This window comes from Schistocerca piceifrons, chromosome X (genome assembly GCF_021461385.2).
Source record: "Schistocerca piceifrons isolate TAMUIC-IGC-003096 chromosome X, iqSchPice1.1, whole genome shotgun sequence".
Lineage (NCBI taxonomy): Eukaryota > Metazoa > Arthropoda > Insecta > Orthoptera > Acrididae > Schistocerca > Schistocerca piceifrons.
In genome coordinates, this window is record NC_060149.1 from 140489255 (window position 1) to 140507527 (window position 18273).

Consider the following 18273-nt stretch of genomic DNA (forward strand, 5'->3'; position numbering starts at 1 on the left):
GCTGATGACTGGCAACGTTGAACCTACTTTTTGCGGAGGACAATGATCCACAATCCTGCGATTCGACGTGGCTTATGGAAGATCAGAATTTTGCACACCCCAGAGTCACTAAAAAGGAGATTACAGAGTTTTGGGGCTCTAGAAGCAGTATTGTACGTCGGGAGGTAACTATGGCAGCGTTTAATAATGTATATGTAACATTTAACTCTCTTTTGAAAAAGTGATAGCAACGGAATGCAGTGGACAAGTGTTGTCAGTAGATAGTACAGCTGAGATCGTAAACAAAGAGGGGGATTATTTGCAGTGTCTACGCCGCTGACAGAGAAAAACACTGAATAACTACAATGTTACCACACCAAGCTACAACTGAATTTGATATTGCTACAAAGATACAGTTTGTAACTTTTCAGTTTCAAATTAAGAACAGATATAACCAAGAAGATGTTTCAGTAACGTATTCAGTTACAACAAATAGGATTAAAGCAAAATAAAAACAGTTAGATGTGTTGATAGCAACTAAAATTTCAGTTGAAAGTGTCCCTGTTCATTTGTAGGTGTAACTGATAGACCTGCAATATAGTTCCAGGTTTAGTGACAAATCTTTTTACGTTAAAACTGTGCAGGACGTCTACATTGCTTTCATCAGGTAGAGTTCCAAGTCTCTATAAAGAGGTTGCAAAATTGCTACAATATTTCCATCGACATATTTGTGTGAGAGACTTTTTTAAATTATGAAACTAAATAACTCAAAAGTAGGTGGCAACTCTGTGAATTTGTCTGTGTCTGTCCGTATGCTGACAGTTTGCACCCGATGAAAATTATATTATGTCTTCAGCGCGCCAAAAATAATTAAATAATACTGAAAATTTGTTTTATAAAATTGTTAAGGCTTCCATGGCCACTTGTTGACAAACTGCATGTTGGCTTCTGTTTCGGGTTCTTCGACCGACGTTTGTTCGATAATTTTTCGCCACTCGTATTGGCGAAACGTAAGAAAAATCGTCAAACAAACGTCAGCCGAAGAACCTGAAACAGAAGCCAACAGACAGTTTGTCAAAATCTGTTTTGATAGTGATCTGTGTTGTTGAGAAATGTGAAATATAAAACCGAGTTGTGTACAGTGTGCCATTTAAATGTGGTGCGTTCACAGTTTTGGTGTGGAAAATGTGCAGCGGGGCTCAGCGCTTTGGTTCAAATGGCTCTGAGCACTATGGAACTTAACATCTGAGGTCACCAGTCCCCTAGAACTTACAACTACTTAAACCTAACTAACCTAAGGACATCACACACATCCATGCCCGAGGCATGTTTCGAACCTGCGAATGTAGCAGCAGCGCAGTTCCAGACTGAAGCGCCTAGAACCGTTCGGTCACAGCGGCCGGCTTCAGCGCTTTGGCGCTCGGGCCCAAGCCGTGCACGCGAGCAGAAATCTTGGCCGGCTCTGGTTTACAGTTTTGCTCGTGCTGCTATATTTAATATTATTCAGTTTCTTCCCACTACAGTTTTAGTAATTATTTTTTCTACCTTGGTCCACTCATCCTGAAGGCCGATTAAGACATGACGTTGTTGAAAATTTTTAGCTGTTGGCATGTCAGATCCTCTCTTATTGCTAAACCAGTTTTTGCTAAATTTTCCTTCTGGCTGAAGATCTCAACCCTTATTCGCTATGAGAGAAAGTTTGTAATTACTGGTCGAGGTTTTGTGGCGCCTAATAATCTTTGTCACACCCGACGGCTTCTATCAATATACACTTGTGTCCAAAATTAAAGCAACAAAAGGAAATTTTGCAATATTGCGTTTATTTTGCCACAAGACAGTATAAACAGGCGATAGTAAAATATAAACAATGTACAGAATAGAGAACGCAAACGACTGCAACATGCACAACGGCAGACAAATATGTTCTTCGTTTTTTCCAACTTAACAGATTTGCACACACATTCCGACTAGTGGTTAATGTGCTCAGTACGGGGCGTGACCACCTATGGCAGCAATACAGGCCTGACAACGATGGGGCATGCTGTGAATGACGTTATCAGTCTCAAGTTGAGGCAGTAACGCCCATTCTTCCTGCAGAGCTGCTTGCAATCAAGAGTGGTTGATGGATGCTGACATGATGCAAGCCGTCTCCCTGGTGCATCCCACACATGCTCTGTGGGATCCAAATCGGGGCGCTCGCCGCGCCAACATGTCTGGACGCCAGGGAAGACGAGGAGAACAAGCTGCCGCAATCGTTAGCCTCCTGGGCCAAGCGCTTGGACTGGACAGCAAGCAGAAGAGGAAGAAACCTTTACAGTGCTTCCGCTGTCAGAAGTTGGGGCACTTCGCCGCGGATTGCACAGGAGTAGTCGCGTGTTTGAAGTGTGCAAAGCCGCACCTCACTCGCGACTGTAAGAAGCCCAGGGAAGCCGCTGCTACATGTTGTAATTGCGGCGGTTCCCACGCCGCCAACCACCGTGGCTGCAGTTATCTTAAGAGCCGTGGCCGCGGGAGGGAGCGGAACACACACCGACGGCGAACCACTGCGCAAGAAGAGGTGACAAGGAATCAAGAAGCGGCAAATTCCCTGCCCGCGCATCACGCCACTGGCACTTTTGCCGGTGCTGGCGCGGGTGGAGGGCTGTGCTGCTGCAATCCCAACAGCATTCACAAGATCGACGATGCTGTCGCCAACGCAGTTGCTGCTCTCAAATCTGCCATGGCAGGTGAGAGGGCTGCACTTCGGGCCGAGGTGGACGAGGTACGCCTCCAGCTCGCGCAGCTTCGCGAGTTGCTGGCCTGTAAGTTTCGCAAGGGGCGAGAAGTTACGACTGCCACCATCGCCACGCAAACGGACGCTCCCCCGGCTCCTGCGGTAACACAGGGCTCTGTAGGGGTGCCCATGGAGGTGGCAAACAAGATGTCTGCCCCCTCCTCGAAGGAGGTGGCCCAGCGGAAGCAAGTTTCCGAATCAGCTCCACCAGTAATACGAGATGACGTGACCAAAGGCATCGAAACGCCCGCCTGCCCTTCTGCGGACAAGGCGGGATTGCCGCTGCTGGGAGAAGAAGTCACAACAGCTGCGCCCATCCAAGACCTGGACACAGAAGAGGTAGTCCACACGCCGCCTGCAGAGACAGAGATCACTGCGCCTGAACTGCTGAAGATGGTCGCAAAATCATTTCGTAACAAGACGTTCGCGCATCACAATACCCCGTACCATTTTACCGCCTCCAATGTTCCTAAACCACCTCTACCCCATAAGCCTTATGATTTCGGATGAGCAATTGCAAATCTGACCGCCGTCATTCCTAAGAGGGACTTGGACCTTATAAACCGCTTCCCTATTTTTACCGATTATGACTGGCAGCGTATAATCGCTGCTATTCCGAGAGTTAAGCAGAAGAAGAACAAACATTCCTCTTCCTCTCGCCGCTAGTTTTCTAGCACTCTTTGTATTTTATCCTGTCGAGCTCCGACAAGTTTTAGCAAACCCTTTTTTATCCCAGCCAATTTTACCTTTATACTTGTGGAGTAAATGTCAATTGACAACAGACTCCAATATTGTAGACCACCTCAGAGGAGGTTGTCCATACCAGAGAGCTGCAAGCAAGCAAGCAAATCGGGAGAGGGAGGTGGACGCCATGCGTGCAATGTCTTCCTTTTCCAAGAAAACATCAACCACCCATGCTGTATGAGGTCGAGTATTATTGTCCATCAACACGACGTCTGGTCCCACAGCACATGCAACAACCGCAGATGAGGTCCCAAGATCTCGTCGCGATACATGACAGTAATTGAACGTTGCCGATTCACCCGTAAAATTTCATGAAGAGGGGTTCGAGTGGTAAACATAATCCCTGCACACACCATTAGGAATCCTCCTGGGTCTCGGTCTCTTTCCACAATTTTGGAGTCCCAAAATCGTCTTCCACGTTCCCTCCAGATGCGAATCCATCGAGAATCACCCTCCAGACTAAATCGGGGCACAGCTGTGAAAAGAACATTGGCCGACAGTTCGACAGTCCAGGTGGCATACTGATGACTCCACTCTAAACGTTCCCTTTTGTGAAGACGCATCAGAGGTCGTCTGCCGCTAACAACAAAGGCCACTCTGCTGAAACCTCCTTTTATAGCCAAATTTAAATACTAAATACTGATTCATCAGTTCAGCTCAGTTGCCCCTCTTTTTCTTATACGCTCTAAGACGAAAAAAAAAGGCGCACCATGAAGGAATTGCGCGAGTGGGGCAGAGACTGGTAGATGTGATATACATGTACAGACAAACATATGATTACAATTTCAGAAAGATTGGACGAATTATTCAAGAGAAGGAGCTTCACAAGTTGAGCAAGTCAGCAACGTTTTGATACCCATGCGACCCTTATGCAAGAAGATATTTGCCTTGGCGTATGTCCTCCTGACGGATATTGTGCCAAATTCTGTCCTATTGGTGTGTTAGACCATCAAAATGCCGAGCTGGCTGGAGGACCCTACCCACAGTACTTCAAATGTTCTCAACTGTGGAGAGATCCAGTGACTGCTGGCCAAGGTAGGGTTTGGAAAACACGAAGACAAGCAGTAGAAACTCTCGCCATTTGCAGGAGGGCATTATCTTCTGAAATGTAAGCCGAAGATGGCTCGTCATGAACATCGACGACATCCTGCTGTGCTGTGAGGGTGCCACGGGTGACAACCATAGAGGTCCTGCTATGAAAAGAAATGGCACCCGAGAACATCGCTCCTGGCTATCGGCCGTACGGTGGGCGACAGTCAGGTTGGTATCCCAACACTGTCCAAGGCATATCCAGATTCGTCTTTGTCCTGGAATCTCACTGACTGGAGTAGATTGTCTTCAGTGATGACTCCCACTTTCAACTGAGCCCCAATGACCAGTGAAGAGGTTTGCAAATGAACCGCTATCGTGGTAAATTACGTACATCTTCTATCTTATGGACCTACACCATACCATCATTCAAGTTTATATATTCTTTCCTCTTATTGCCCAAATTTAAAAACGTTTGCAGTATCAATTGAGTAAATGAAACATTTATTCAAGTCGTAGGTAAATATAGATGCTAAATATTGATTCATTAGTTCTGCTCAGGGTACCGTTCCGTTTTCTTTTACATTTTTCATCCTGCAGTAAAATTAATACGATGCATATACACTACTGGCCATTAAAATTGATAAACCACGAAGATGACGTGCTACAGACGCGAAATATAACCAACAGGAAGAAGATGCTGTGATATGCAAATGATTAGCTTTTCAGGGCATTAACACAACGTTCGCGCCGGTGGCGACACCTACAACGTGCTGACATGAGGAAAGTTTCCAACCGATTTCTCATACAAAAACAGCAGTTGACCGGCGTTGCCTGGTGAAAAGTAGTTGTGATGCCTCCTGTAAGGAGGAGAAATACGTACCATCCCGTTTCCGACTTTGATGAAGATCGGATTGTAGTCTACCGCGATTGCGGTTTATCGTATCGCGACATTGCTGCTCGCGTTGGTCGAGATCCACTGACTGTTAGCAGAATATGGAATCGGTGGTTTCAGGAGGGTAATACGGTACGCCGTGCTGGATGCCAACGGCCTCGTATAACTAGCAGTCGAGATGACAGGCATCTTATCCGCATGGCTGTGACGGATCGTGCAGCCACGTCTCGATCCCTGGGTCAACAGATGGGGACGTATGCAAAACAACAACCATCTGCACGAACAGTTTGTCGACGTTTGCAGCAGCATGGACTATCGGCTCGGAGACCATGGCTGTAGTTACCCTTGACGCTGCATCACAGACAGGAGCTCCTGCGATGGTGTACTTAACGACGAAAGCGTGTATTCGTCATCGCCATACTGGCGTATTACCCGGCGTGATGGTATGGGGTGCCATTGGTTACACGTCTCGGTCACCTCTTGTTCGCATTGACGGCACTTTGAACAGTGGACGTTACATTTCAGATGTGTTACTACCCGTGGCTCTACTCTTCATTCGATCCCTGCGAAACCCTACATTTCAGCAGGATAATGCACGACCGCATGTTGCAGGTCTTGTACAGGCCTTTCTGGATACAGAAAATGTTCGACTGCTGCCCTGGCCAGCACATTCTCCAGATCTCTCGCCAATTGAAATCGTCTGGTCAATGGTGGCCAAGCAACTGTGGTATCGTGTAGAAGCTGCATGGGCAGCTGTACCTGAACACGCCATCTAAGCTCTGTCTGACTCAATGCCCAGGCGTATCAAGGCCGTTATTACGGCCAGACGTGGTTGTTGTGGGTACTGTTTTCTCAGGATCTATGCGCCCAAATTGCGTGAAAATGTAATCATATGTCATATATTTGTCCAATGAATACCCGTTTATCATCTGCATTTCTTCTTGGTGTAGCAATTGTAATGGCCAGTAGCGTAGCTCACCCTACGAGGATCAACCTTATTGAACGCGTACAAGTTAGAGGCAGAGGACTCACATCTCATATTTTCTGCCAAATTCAGCTGCAAGTATCTCGTAATTAGATTGTTAATCTGGCTTCATGAGTTGCTGTTAAACTAAAAAGGGCATATTGCGAGAGCCGGTATTTATGTAGTTATTGGCCTCCGAAATTTCCAACGAGGGTGCCAAGCGAATATTTTCTGATATTTTCAACTGCCCATAACTCATAATCGAATCAACCAACCAGCCATTATTGGAGACTAATCTGCCTTCATGTTATGTTATTAAACTACACAAGGAATGTAGTGTGCATACTACAAGTTACATATTGAAAAGGCCGATATTTATTCGGTAACGGATCTCCGAAATTAGTGTCAGAAAGCGCTTATCATGTATTTTTTGCGATATTCAGTTGCCGCATTTTGTATCACACCTTTAATCTGGGCTTAATGTTTTGGTATTAAACTAAGGAATGAGTGTACTATGCACACTGCAAGTGGAATATTTCGACATTCGGTATGTATTTAGTTATGGGATTCTGAACTTGGTGCCGGCCGGAGTGGCCGAGCGGTTCTAGGTGCTACAGTCTGGAACCGCGCGACCGCTACGGTCGCAGGTTCGAATCCTGCCTCAGGCATGGGTGTGTGTGATGTCCTTGGGTTAGTTAGGTTTAAGTAGTTCTAAGTTCTAGGGGACTGATGACCTCAGAAGTTAAGTCCCATAGTGCTCAGAGCCATTCGAACCAATTTTTTTTTTTTCTGAACTTGGTGGCCAAAGTCGCACTGTTCGGTACGCGGTCGAAAACAGTCCAAGACTGGCCTGTAACCATTTACGTAGTCAACACTGCCACCAGACAGCGAAAACAAATCTGAAAACGAGGCTAACTACAAGCACTTCCCACAGCAGTTTGTAGCAGCATCTGAAGTCTGGGTTGTTGTTTGTTCCCTTGAGCAAGTCTTCAGTCCATGTTGTTTACGCGATTTTTCTCTTCTTGGCTTGTTAACTTTTTCACAGAGCGTTACAGTTCTGGATGACACATCATGTGTGTGTGTGTGGGGGGGGGGGGGGGGGGGGCGGGGGGCGCACCCAGCTCTCCTACCCCTAGTCAGAGTAAGGCTGCGTTCACACTGCCGGCGGGGCCGAGCCGAGCCTGGCCGGGCCGCCGCCCGCTTCGATATCAAACACATGGTTTTGAATTGCGGTGTTCACACTGGCGGCCGGGCCGCGCCGACACGGCGTGAGCTTCCCGGAGCCGAGCCGGCGACATCCCGAGTGTTTAATATTGTCGGCGCGAGCCGACCGCAGGCGCGAGCCTATGGAGCAGCACTACAGCTTCTGCAGTACACGCATCACACGTCTCCCTTCTGCTTTCGTCACAAGTGTGACTGCACACGTCTTTTATTTTAAGATGTTACCTCACATTGCACAATCAGTGAGGAAAAATTACGTTTATTATAATGATACATGCGAAATTACTTTTATTTCATTTATTTAATCTACCGTATTTACATGTATTTACAACAATAGCTTGCCAGCGATCGCGGCATTGCCGCCACTGAATAGTTCGCATTTACTTGTAAACGGAGACAGATATGAGTGTCACTGAGGGACGGAAATGTGTCCCTACCAGATGATAATGCATTGTAAAGTCATGCTGTGGCAGTTCCTTATCAGTGCAAATAGAACCACTGAGTCAAAGGGCATTATCTCAAAACTCTTCGCCTATCAATCTGTCTATCTTACAAGGTAATGAAAAGAATTCTGTGAGGTCATCAGTGGCTCCACATGATGAACCATCACCACTGCCAAGCGCTGCATCATGAAGAAAAAAGAAGAAAAAAGTTGGAAAATTCTGAAGGAGTATTTCTGCAATTCTTCGTTGAAGGCACAGCAAGACGTTACCCAAAATGACGAAGCTAATTACTTCCTAATGATTCTCAGGAGTCCCATAAACTCTCTTCCCCTCAGAGGTAAGCGTTTGTGAAATTTAAAATACAAAAGCATGACTACAATTAATTGGAGGTAGTGAATGCTGTACAAAGTTCTACTGCAAAGCAAAAAGTGTGTACTAACGAATCTTACCTTAGCGTTATACACAATTTTTCTTCTGCTGTTATACTTCTGCGAAAATTTGTGTTCTGTTTAGAAATTTTGTCTTGAATGTTCTGCAGCACATACTGAAATGTATTATGATTCATTCTGTAATTTGAATAAAATTTTTCAGGATAGTTTTTAAGTTCTTCATATAAAGAAAAAAACTCTCCTAAATGTCTGTCGCTATTTATGGGATGAATCCATAACCTCCTAGTTCTTCTGTACTTCAAAACCCGACGAGTTACTGCAGAGTCAAAACAATACCAATAAAAGAGTGAAGACATTGTTCCACACGACAGCACAGACTAGCTGAAGGCGAGCAACTGTCGACTGCAGCTGCGTTTTCTACTGACTTGCTTGTCAGCTGTCGAAGGGTGGGGATCTTTTTAAATATATTTATTTGGCCTCCCGCCAGCCATTTAGCCAAAGAGTGGGGATTACATTGACAGTGCAGCGCAGCCCGCCAAGGAAGAAAAGAAACAATGAAGAACAATGAAACGCACATCTGTGCCGATCTACAGTAGTTTCATTAACCCTCCATTATTTTTTCTATCAAAGTAGACAATGAGACTACAGAATTGCGCTTCAGTTATCTTTTAGTTCGAAATACGAAATGTACATCATACTAATTGTATGATGTTGATGACAAATAATTGTTTGTCTTTTGTGATGCAACGTGTGGCCAATTATAAAAGCATAGCAGATGATTGTCCAGTAGCCGAGGGAAAAATTCTTATACATTTGGATTTATCTACAGAATGAGACCATTAAAATAATAAGAGGGACCGGCACTAGGTCTGCGCTGATCACTAGCAATTAGTTTTTTTTCTGTCCTGCATTATATGACTACACTAAACCAAGCTGTAACCGCGCGAACTCCGTGGCTTGCGGACGCGGCACTGACGCCACTGAATAGCTCGCATTACTTGAGACCAGAGACAGATATCAGTATCATTATCATTTCAAAAACTTTTTGGTACTTTTAGCTACATTTCATTCCCAACAATGTATGGTCTAAAACGGATCTAACAGTAAGCTACCCGCTACATAACTCTTTCACTACAAGATTTGTAAATCAAGTGCACAACGTTGACAAATAGCATCATTTCACAATGACTGTTAAGAAATATGGAAAGATAAATGATTCAATATGTAGCTAAGATGTTGCACTACCACGTGCACAAAAATCAGATTCTTTAGCCGCACACTTTCTTCAAAATCGGTTGGGAAGCGTTACGAAACTAAGAAACCACGCGAAACGAAAAGTAGACTTTTTCTTTTTTCACGACGTAAGTAACGCTTTTAAGGACAAAATAAGTTCATAAAACGATGTGGCGAAGTCTTATATACCGCTAAGAATTTTTAAAACATGAAAATCGGAGAAGTGGATTTTCCGCCATTTCGCCGTCCCGGCTCGGCGCGGCGCGCAATGTGAATGCACTACTCGGCGGCCTGAGCTGGCTAGGCACGAGCCGAGCCAGTACGCGTCAGCCCGGCCCGGCCCGGCCGGCAGTGTGAACGCAGCCTAATGCTGCAATGTTAATTATACGGGTGGTACACCTGCAGAGCTTAAGCCGCCTGACTCTGACGGGGGTTGACTATCTGGCGCGCGCGCGCTCACACACACACACACACACACACACACACACACACACACACACACTAATCAACACTGTAACGCTGTATGAGAATAATTTACAAAGCAAGATCAGAAAAAATGCATAATAAATACAGACAGACGAGCTGCTGAAAGGGAACTAGCCAACAATGCAAACTTTGTTGCCAGTAGGATTAATACCATCATTAGATGCGTATTCGATTGGTAGGAAGGGAAGGGAGAGAGGATGGGCTGTGTAGGGGGAGGGCAGGAGGAAGTAACCATGACGTTGACCCTCATGATACAGACATCGCAGAAACCGTCCAATCTGGAACTCCCATTGTGCATTACTTGGTGGGCTATTTAGTATACTATACTCACAGCCATTCATTTGGACAGGAGTGATTACATTTCTGACATATTGGGTCAAATGGATGCACTGCGTCCTTGTGTTACCTAGGAAGTTCTCTTTCAACTAGATAATGCAAGACCACATACTGCGCATACTGTCCTGGCCTACCTCGATGCAGAGGGTGTTAACCTATTATTATTGTCTGCATGTCTCGAGATCTCTCACCCAGTGAAAATATCTGTGCATGTGTTGAAGCAGATCATTTAACCTCAGTTCAACTCAATGCTCAGCTGGGTTAGAGCCATTCTTGTTGCCAGAGATGGCAGATGTGTACTAAATTTCGCACTCTGCATACCTCCAAATCACCTTCAAATTCAATCATGTATTCTTTCTGCTACCCTGTATAGAAACAAGAAGTAAAATTTCATTTTTTGCTATCCTTCCTGGCATTGAAATTTTTAATAGCCAGCAATGTAATTAAATGATTTATCAGATAGTGTTAGTAGAATGGAAGACTAGTTGCTGACCACTGTATAGCTATGCAGGTTCAAGTGCATGCTGCATTGTTGCCATATTTCCCCCTTACTCTCCCCCCTTCCCCCCCTTATAACACCATTGATGATCCAGAATTAGATTTTCACTCTGCAGCGGAGTGTGCTCTGATATGAAACTTCCTGGCAGATTAAAACTGTGTGCCGGACCGAGACTCGAACTCGGGACCTTTGCCTTTCGCGGGCAAGTGCTCTACCAACTGAGCTACCCAAGCACAACTCACGCCCTGTCCTCACAGCTCTACTTCTGCCAGTACCTTGTCTCCTATGAGGTACTGGCAGAAGTAAAGCTGTGAGGACGGGGCGTGAGTTGTGCCTGGGTAGCTCAGTTGGTAGAGCACTTGCCCGCGAAAGGCAAAGGTCCCGAGTTCGAGTCTCGGTCCGGCACACTGTTTTAATCTGCCAGGAAGTTTCACCATTGATGATGTTACGCATTGTTGCCATACTTCTCACCCTCCACCATCCCCTCTGACAGAGGCCAGATGTTCTATAAATGAAATGGTGGTAAATTAAAAAACAAATCCAGATTTTCTCCATGTTTTCTCCCCACACCTGTGACATCACTGAGGAAGTACGGTAGTTGTCCTAAGCCTAAAATGGCTTGAAACTAAAAAGATCCAAGATGGCATGTTGTCCTGCTGGTGTGAAATTAAAAATCAATATGGCAGAGCTGTGGAATACGAGTGCAGCTTATGACATCAGAATAAAGATCTTAACCTAGGAAAATGAGTGCAGTCCTATGATGTCAAAATTCATGATGGTTACATTACATTACATTAATACTTGTTCCATAGATTATGAATATGACATTTCATAATGATATGGAATATAATTATTTTTTTTCTATTACAGTTACCAATTCATGTCTAAAAATTCATCTGTTGAGTAGAAGGAGTTATCATTCATAAATTCTTTTAATTTTTTTTTAAATGTTGGTTGGCTCTCTGTCAGACTTTTAATGCTATTTTGCAAATGACTAAAGATTTCTGTGGCAGCAGAATTCACCTGTTTCTGTGCCAAAGTCAAATTTAACACAGAATATGATATTGCAGTGCCTGTGTTGTTCTGATTATGATGCAAGGTTCCTTTTGGCATGCACGGCCAGACTCAAACTTCCATGTGTTATCAGCCATGCAGTCGAGTCCCAGTCTGGCACAAATTTTCATTGTCGTGATTCCATTCATCACCTGATGGTTGTCTCATTATTCACAATTGTGAATACATTTAATGCATTTCATGAGGGCTGTAGTCGCAACAGTGCATGCATGCATGCATGTTCAAAGGAACATTGCATCATAATCAGAATAACACAGGTACTGCAATATCATATTTATCTGCTGATACTGGACAAGTGACTTTCAAGTACAATGTCTGACCTGTATGGGATGTATGAGTACAGGTCATAGATGCATGGCTGATGAAAAATGGAAGTTTGGGGCTGGCCGTGAATCATGCACAGATAGCTGAATGGTAAGGTGACTGCTTGCAGTAAGCAAGAAATCCGGGTTCGAGTTCTGGTCCAGCAAAAATTTTCATTGTCATCATTCCATTCTACAGCTGACTGTGCTTATTGTGAATAAATTTAATGCATTAACCCAAAACAGGGAAGATCATCCTCTCTTCTAGTGTTGTAGCTATGCACTTCAGTATTATTTTTGAACTGGGAGGGGCTATTAATAACAAATTTCATAAGTGAATATATGTATTGCAAAGATACTGAGAATATCCCAAATTCCTTAAACAAATGTCTGCAAGGTGATCTTGGGTGGGCTCCATCTATTATTCTGATTGCACACTTTCATTCAATGAATACTTTTTCTCTTAATGATGAATTACCTCAAAATTCTATACCATATGAAAGCAGTGAATGAAAATAGGCATAGCAGGCTCATTTACTGGTATGTTTATCACCAAAATTTGCAGTAACACTGATGGCGTAAGTAGTTGAACCTAAACGTTTCAGAGGATCATCAGTGTGTTTCTTCCTGTTCAATTTCTCATCAATGCACACACAGCCAGAAATTTTCAATATTCTGCCTTAGCAACAGACTTCTGATCAAAGTCTACATTTATCAGTGGTGTTATGCCATTTACTGTACAGAATTGCATAAACTGTGTTTTCTCAAAATTTAGTGAGAGTCTATTTGCAGAGGAACACTTAAATAATTTTCTGAAACACATTATTTACAATTTCCTCAGCTGATTCTTGTTTGTTGGGTGTGATTCATATACTTGTATCATCAGCAAAAAGAACTAGCTTTGCATCTTCATGAATATGTTGTGGCAAGTCATTAATATATATTAAGAATGATCAGGGACACAAGACTGAACCCTGTCTGAAACCATTCTTGATACTTCCATAGTTAGAGTACTCTGCTGATTTTTGCAGACTATTTGCTTCTTAATTTCAACCTTCTACATTCTTCCAGTTAAATATGAATTGCATGCTGTACCACCATACAGTGAGACCTTCAGAGTTGGTGGTCCAGATTGCTGTACACACTGGTACCTCAAATACCCAGTAGCACGCCCTCTTGCACTGATGCATGCCTGTATTTTTCGTGGCATATTATCCACAAGTTCATCAAGGAACTGTTGGTCCAGATTGTCCCACTCCTCAACAGCGATTTGGCGTCCCTCAGAGTGGTTGGTGGGTCATGTCGTCCATAAACAGCCCTTTTCAATCTATCCCAGGCACATTCCATAGGGAGAACATGGTGGCTACTCTAGCCAAGCAATGTCATTATCCTGAAGGAAGACATTCACAAGAAGTGCACGATGGCAGCGCGAATTGTCGTCCATGAAAACAAATGTCTCGCCAATATGCTGCCGATATGGTTGCACTGTTGGTCGGAGGATGGCATTCACTTATCGTATAGCCGTTATGGCGCCTTCCATGAGCACCAGCCACGTGCATTGGCCCTACATAATGCTACCCCAAAACAGCAGGGAACCTCCACCTTGCTACACTCGCTGGACAGTGTGTCTAAGGCGTTCAGCATGGAAGGGTTGCCTCAAAATACGTCTCCGATGATTGTCTGGTTGAAGGCATATGTGACACTCATTGGCAAAGAGAACGTGATGCCAATCCTGAGCGGTCGATTCGGCATGTTGTTGGGCCCATCAGTACTGCGCTGCATGGTGTCTTGGTTGCAAAGATGGACCTCGCCATGGATGTCGGGAGTGAAGTTGCACATCATGCAGCCTATTGCAAACAGTTTGATTCGTAACACGACATTCTGTGGCTGCACAAAAAGTATTATTCAACATGGTGACATTACTGCCAAGGTTCATCCAAGCCATAATCCCTTGGTGGCAGTCATCCACTGCAGTTGTAGCCCTTGGGCGGCCTGAGCAAGGCATGTCATCGACAGTTTGTGTCTCTCTGTATATCCTCCATGTGCGAACAACATCACTTTGGTTCACCCCGAAATGCCTGGACGCTTCCCTTGTTGAGAGCCATTCCTATCACAAAGAAACAATGCAGACACAATCAAACTGTGGTATTGACCATCTAGGCATGATTGACTTACAGACAACACAAGCCGTGTACCTCCTCCGTGGTAGAGTGACTGATCAGCTGTCGGAGCCCCTCCATTTAATAGGCCTGCTTATGCATGGTTGTTTACATCTTTGGGTGGGTTTAGTGACATCTCTGAACAGTCAAAAGGACTGTGTCTGTGATACAATATCCACAGTCAACATCTATCTTCAGGAATTCTGGGAATGGGGGTGACGCAAAACTTTTTTTTTATGTGAGTAGTTCCTTTGAAATCTTCAAGATATGTATGTGACAATATTCCACATATTACTTAAAAACCAGTTTTAATAACTTCTGAAGCTGTTTGTGTTTAGTGAAATGGGGTATCTGTGTGCCACAAAGAATGAAAGTGCACCGGGGATGAGGAGGAAGGCCGTGGATATTTCCAGCATGACAGGATGTGCTTAGTGTGGCCATCCTGTGGTTCCTGGTGGCCAACACTGTGAGCCTGGCACATGGCTTCTTCCAGTGGATGCAACTTTGGTGCTAGGAGCACATGTAAGAAAGGCTTTCAAATATGTTTGTGTGATCTGTGACAGTTTAACTATGTGGTTCCTTTTGTTATTAGAATAAAAGAAAATAGTGCTTAAGCAAATTGTTTAAACAATGCCTTGTGCACACTATATTAGCCTCCCATCATGAGGTTCTCCCAGTCCATCAGCTAGATACACATTGAGTGAATTTCTCGCCATTTTTTCCCTGGGCTGTCATCTTGGATTGCATCACAGGAGGGGGAGGGGAGGGTCAACAGCATCATCTGGTGGTGGTGTTGTGAAGTAGGTCAGCTGGACTCCAGACCTCTAGGTGAACATGCTGCATGGAGCTACTATCAAGTGCTTGATCAATGACAACTCAAATTGTTTAAATAAACAATGCGCCACACTGCATACAAAACAAAAATTTACATCCCTCTTATCCAGTAGCCCAGCACAGGCTGAGTCCTTTTCCTACCAATTTCTATATGGGGGAGGGAGGGGATTGGGGGAGGTGGGGGAGGGGGTCGGGGTGTTGGATTTAGGTTCATGGAGGTAGCCTAATTGACCTATTTTCTCACCAAATTTTGAACTTCTCACCATGACGTCATTGCAGTGTTGCCACATCTATGGCTGCCATGTTGGATCCTCCATCTCGAATGTCTTTGTCTCACTACTACAGTCATCACCGCAACAGTGCCACGCCAGGCTGCAACAGGCTATGGCACCACAGCATACTGTTTGGCGTTGAGTCTGGACAGTGCTTGGTGGTCATATTTTACCCTAATGTAAATGCATCCTTTCTTATAGAAAGGACGTGTGCACTGCATACCATAAAACTGAACACTTTTAACTGTTGCAAATGTACCCTTTTTTATAGACAAAGACATGTGCAGTGCACATGTAAGTGCATGAGAAGCAGTGTACCCAATCTGTCTGCATACAGAATAAGTTCAATGCGCAAGTGTGAGAAAGTGCTCTAAATATTTGTGTAGTACGTACCTTACGTGAACATGGGAACTAGCTTAGCATTCATTTAGTGGGATGTGGGGAACATGAATAACTACAATTTTACAGATAAGATTTAGTGAATAGGGAAAATTCCACAGCCAATATTGCTTGGTATTTTTATTATATTTCTCAATGACCAGTTTTGACAGATTCTTGCTATCATCATCAGATCTTCAGAAAATTCTTATTAACCTGCATACATGCCACCCTACAATGAGAACACTTTCCACTCACAGGAAATGACACCATGTTGGCTTGTCAGACAAACAAAAAAAAACATACAGGATGACAATTATTGAACTATGTGAAATCGAATCATCATAACTCCTGGACAGTTTGCATTAGAATGTCCAAACTGCATTGTTGCCCATGAAGTATGATGGGAATTATTATGTACATTATTGTTTGGTTTAGCGATAAAGCCTACTTTCACTTATTGTGGTTTGTCAATAAGCGAAATTGGCACATTTGGGGGACTGAGAATCCACGTTTTGTGATCGAGAAGTCTCTTCACCCTCAACAGGTGACTGTGTGGTACGCAATGTCCAGTCGCAGAATAATCGGTGCAATATTCCTTGATGGCATGGTGACTACTGAATGGTACGTGAAGGTTTCAGAAGACAATTTCATCCTCATTATCCAAAGTGACCCTGATTTCCACAAGATGTCATTCATGCAAGATGGAGCTCAACCCCATCAAAGCAGGAGAGTGTTTCATGTCTGGAGGACTGGAGGAGCACTTTGGGAACCGCATTCTGGCTCTAGTGTACCAAGAGGCCATTGGCATGGGCCTTGATTGGCCACTGTATTCTCCGGATCTGAACATATGCGACTCCTTTTTGTGGGATTATATTTATATTAATGACAAAGCATACAGCAATAGCCCCAACCCATTTCTGAGCTGAAAACAGCCATTCAGGAGGTCATAGACAGCATCAATGTTCCGATACTGCAGCAGGTTATGTAGATTTGGTATTCTTCTAAGCCGCATCACCACCAATGATGGCAGGCATATCAAACATGTCATAACCTAAATCTGAATATCTGTAGTGACGTTTACATGTTTAATAAGGTGTGTGCATGCCATAGTTTGTAACTAATTTACATTTTTTCATGTAGTTAAATAATTGTTACCCTGTGTAAATTATCCATTGGACCAACTGTGTGCCCAGGAGTGGAACTGAACACACGGAAAATGCTGTTGTGGCCCAAGCACAGAAAAAAGTGAGTGAGCAAGTTGCATATGGCAGCTGTGTTTGACAAGCCAATGTGGTGTCATTTCCTATCAGTGGAAAGTGTTCTCATTGTTGGGGTGGCATGTATGTATGTTTATTAGAACTTTCCAATGATCTGATGATGACAGCAAGATTAGTGAAACTGATCATTTGGAAATAACAAAAAACACCAAGCAATATTTACAAAAATAATTGAACATGAAAAATGTATATCAAATTATGTCTTACATGTTAATAAGTTTTTTACAGTTGATGCACTTATATATCTTCTTCCAACAGCTTATAATGTTCATCAATGTGTGGACTTTACAAAGCATTGCAACAATGGATTACTTCCTTCATAGCGCCAGTGTACTCCTCTGATTCATAGTCCTTCCCGTGACACACACACTAATGATAACACACACATAGAATGTTATTTTACAAGCAAACCAAATTCATCACAGAGTTATAATTTGAAATACCCATACCTGATTTTATCTGTACTTAAAGTACCCACTGTTTTTGTAATCATTCATTCCGACTGTTCAGGCATCTTGGTGTCTCAATAGTAATAATTTTTTTCCTTACTTCACATCAGCTTTAGTAGTCCAATGAAACTCTTAGACTGCATTCAATACAATCTAGTCATCACCAGCCTATGTTAGCTTATGTCAGTACCCAACAGTTACAGCTGGTGTAATTGCTCTTCTAAACAGCATCCCGTATGAGCAAACCAGTTACATCTTCCTCTGTAGTTACTTGTACTTTAGTTACTTGGGGTATGTTTGGCTCTGTTTAAGATAATATCTCAATGTAGTCATAGGGTCAAGATGCACATGTCTGCTTTCATGTCCCGCAGCTAATTCACTGTGAATAATAACCTGTAGCTGTGGCCCTGCAGTCCAGTAATCTACGGATTGGTTAGAATTGTAAGTTAGTAAAATACACAAAAATATTCTAACATCTGTATTTACGTAGACAACAGAGAATTATGTTGAATAATGTTTACTCAAGAAAGGGCA

At 43.7% G+C, this 18273-nt stretch overlaps 1 non-coding gene across 1 annotated transcript; it reads left to right on the forward strand.

The window, feature by feature from the left end:
* The first annotated feature begins 11323 nt into the window (after positions 1–11323).
* Trnas-cga lies at positions 11324–11398 on the forward strand. Its single transcript has one exon. It is a non-coding gene; the product is annotated as a tRNA-Ser (tRNA).
* The last annotated feature ends 6875 nt before the right edge of the window (positions 11399–18273 follow it).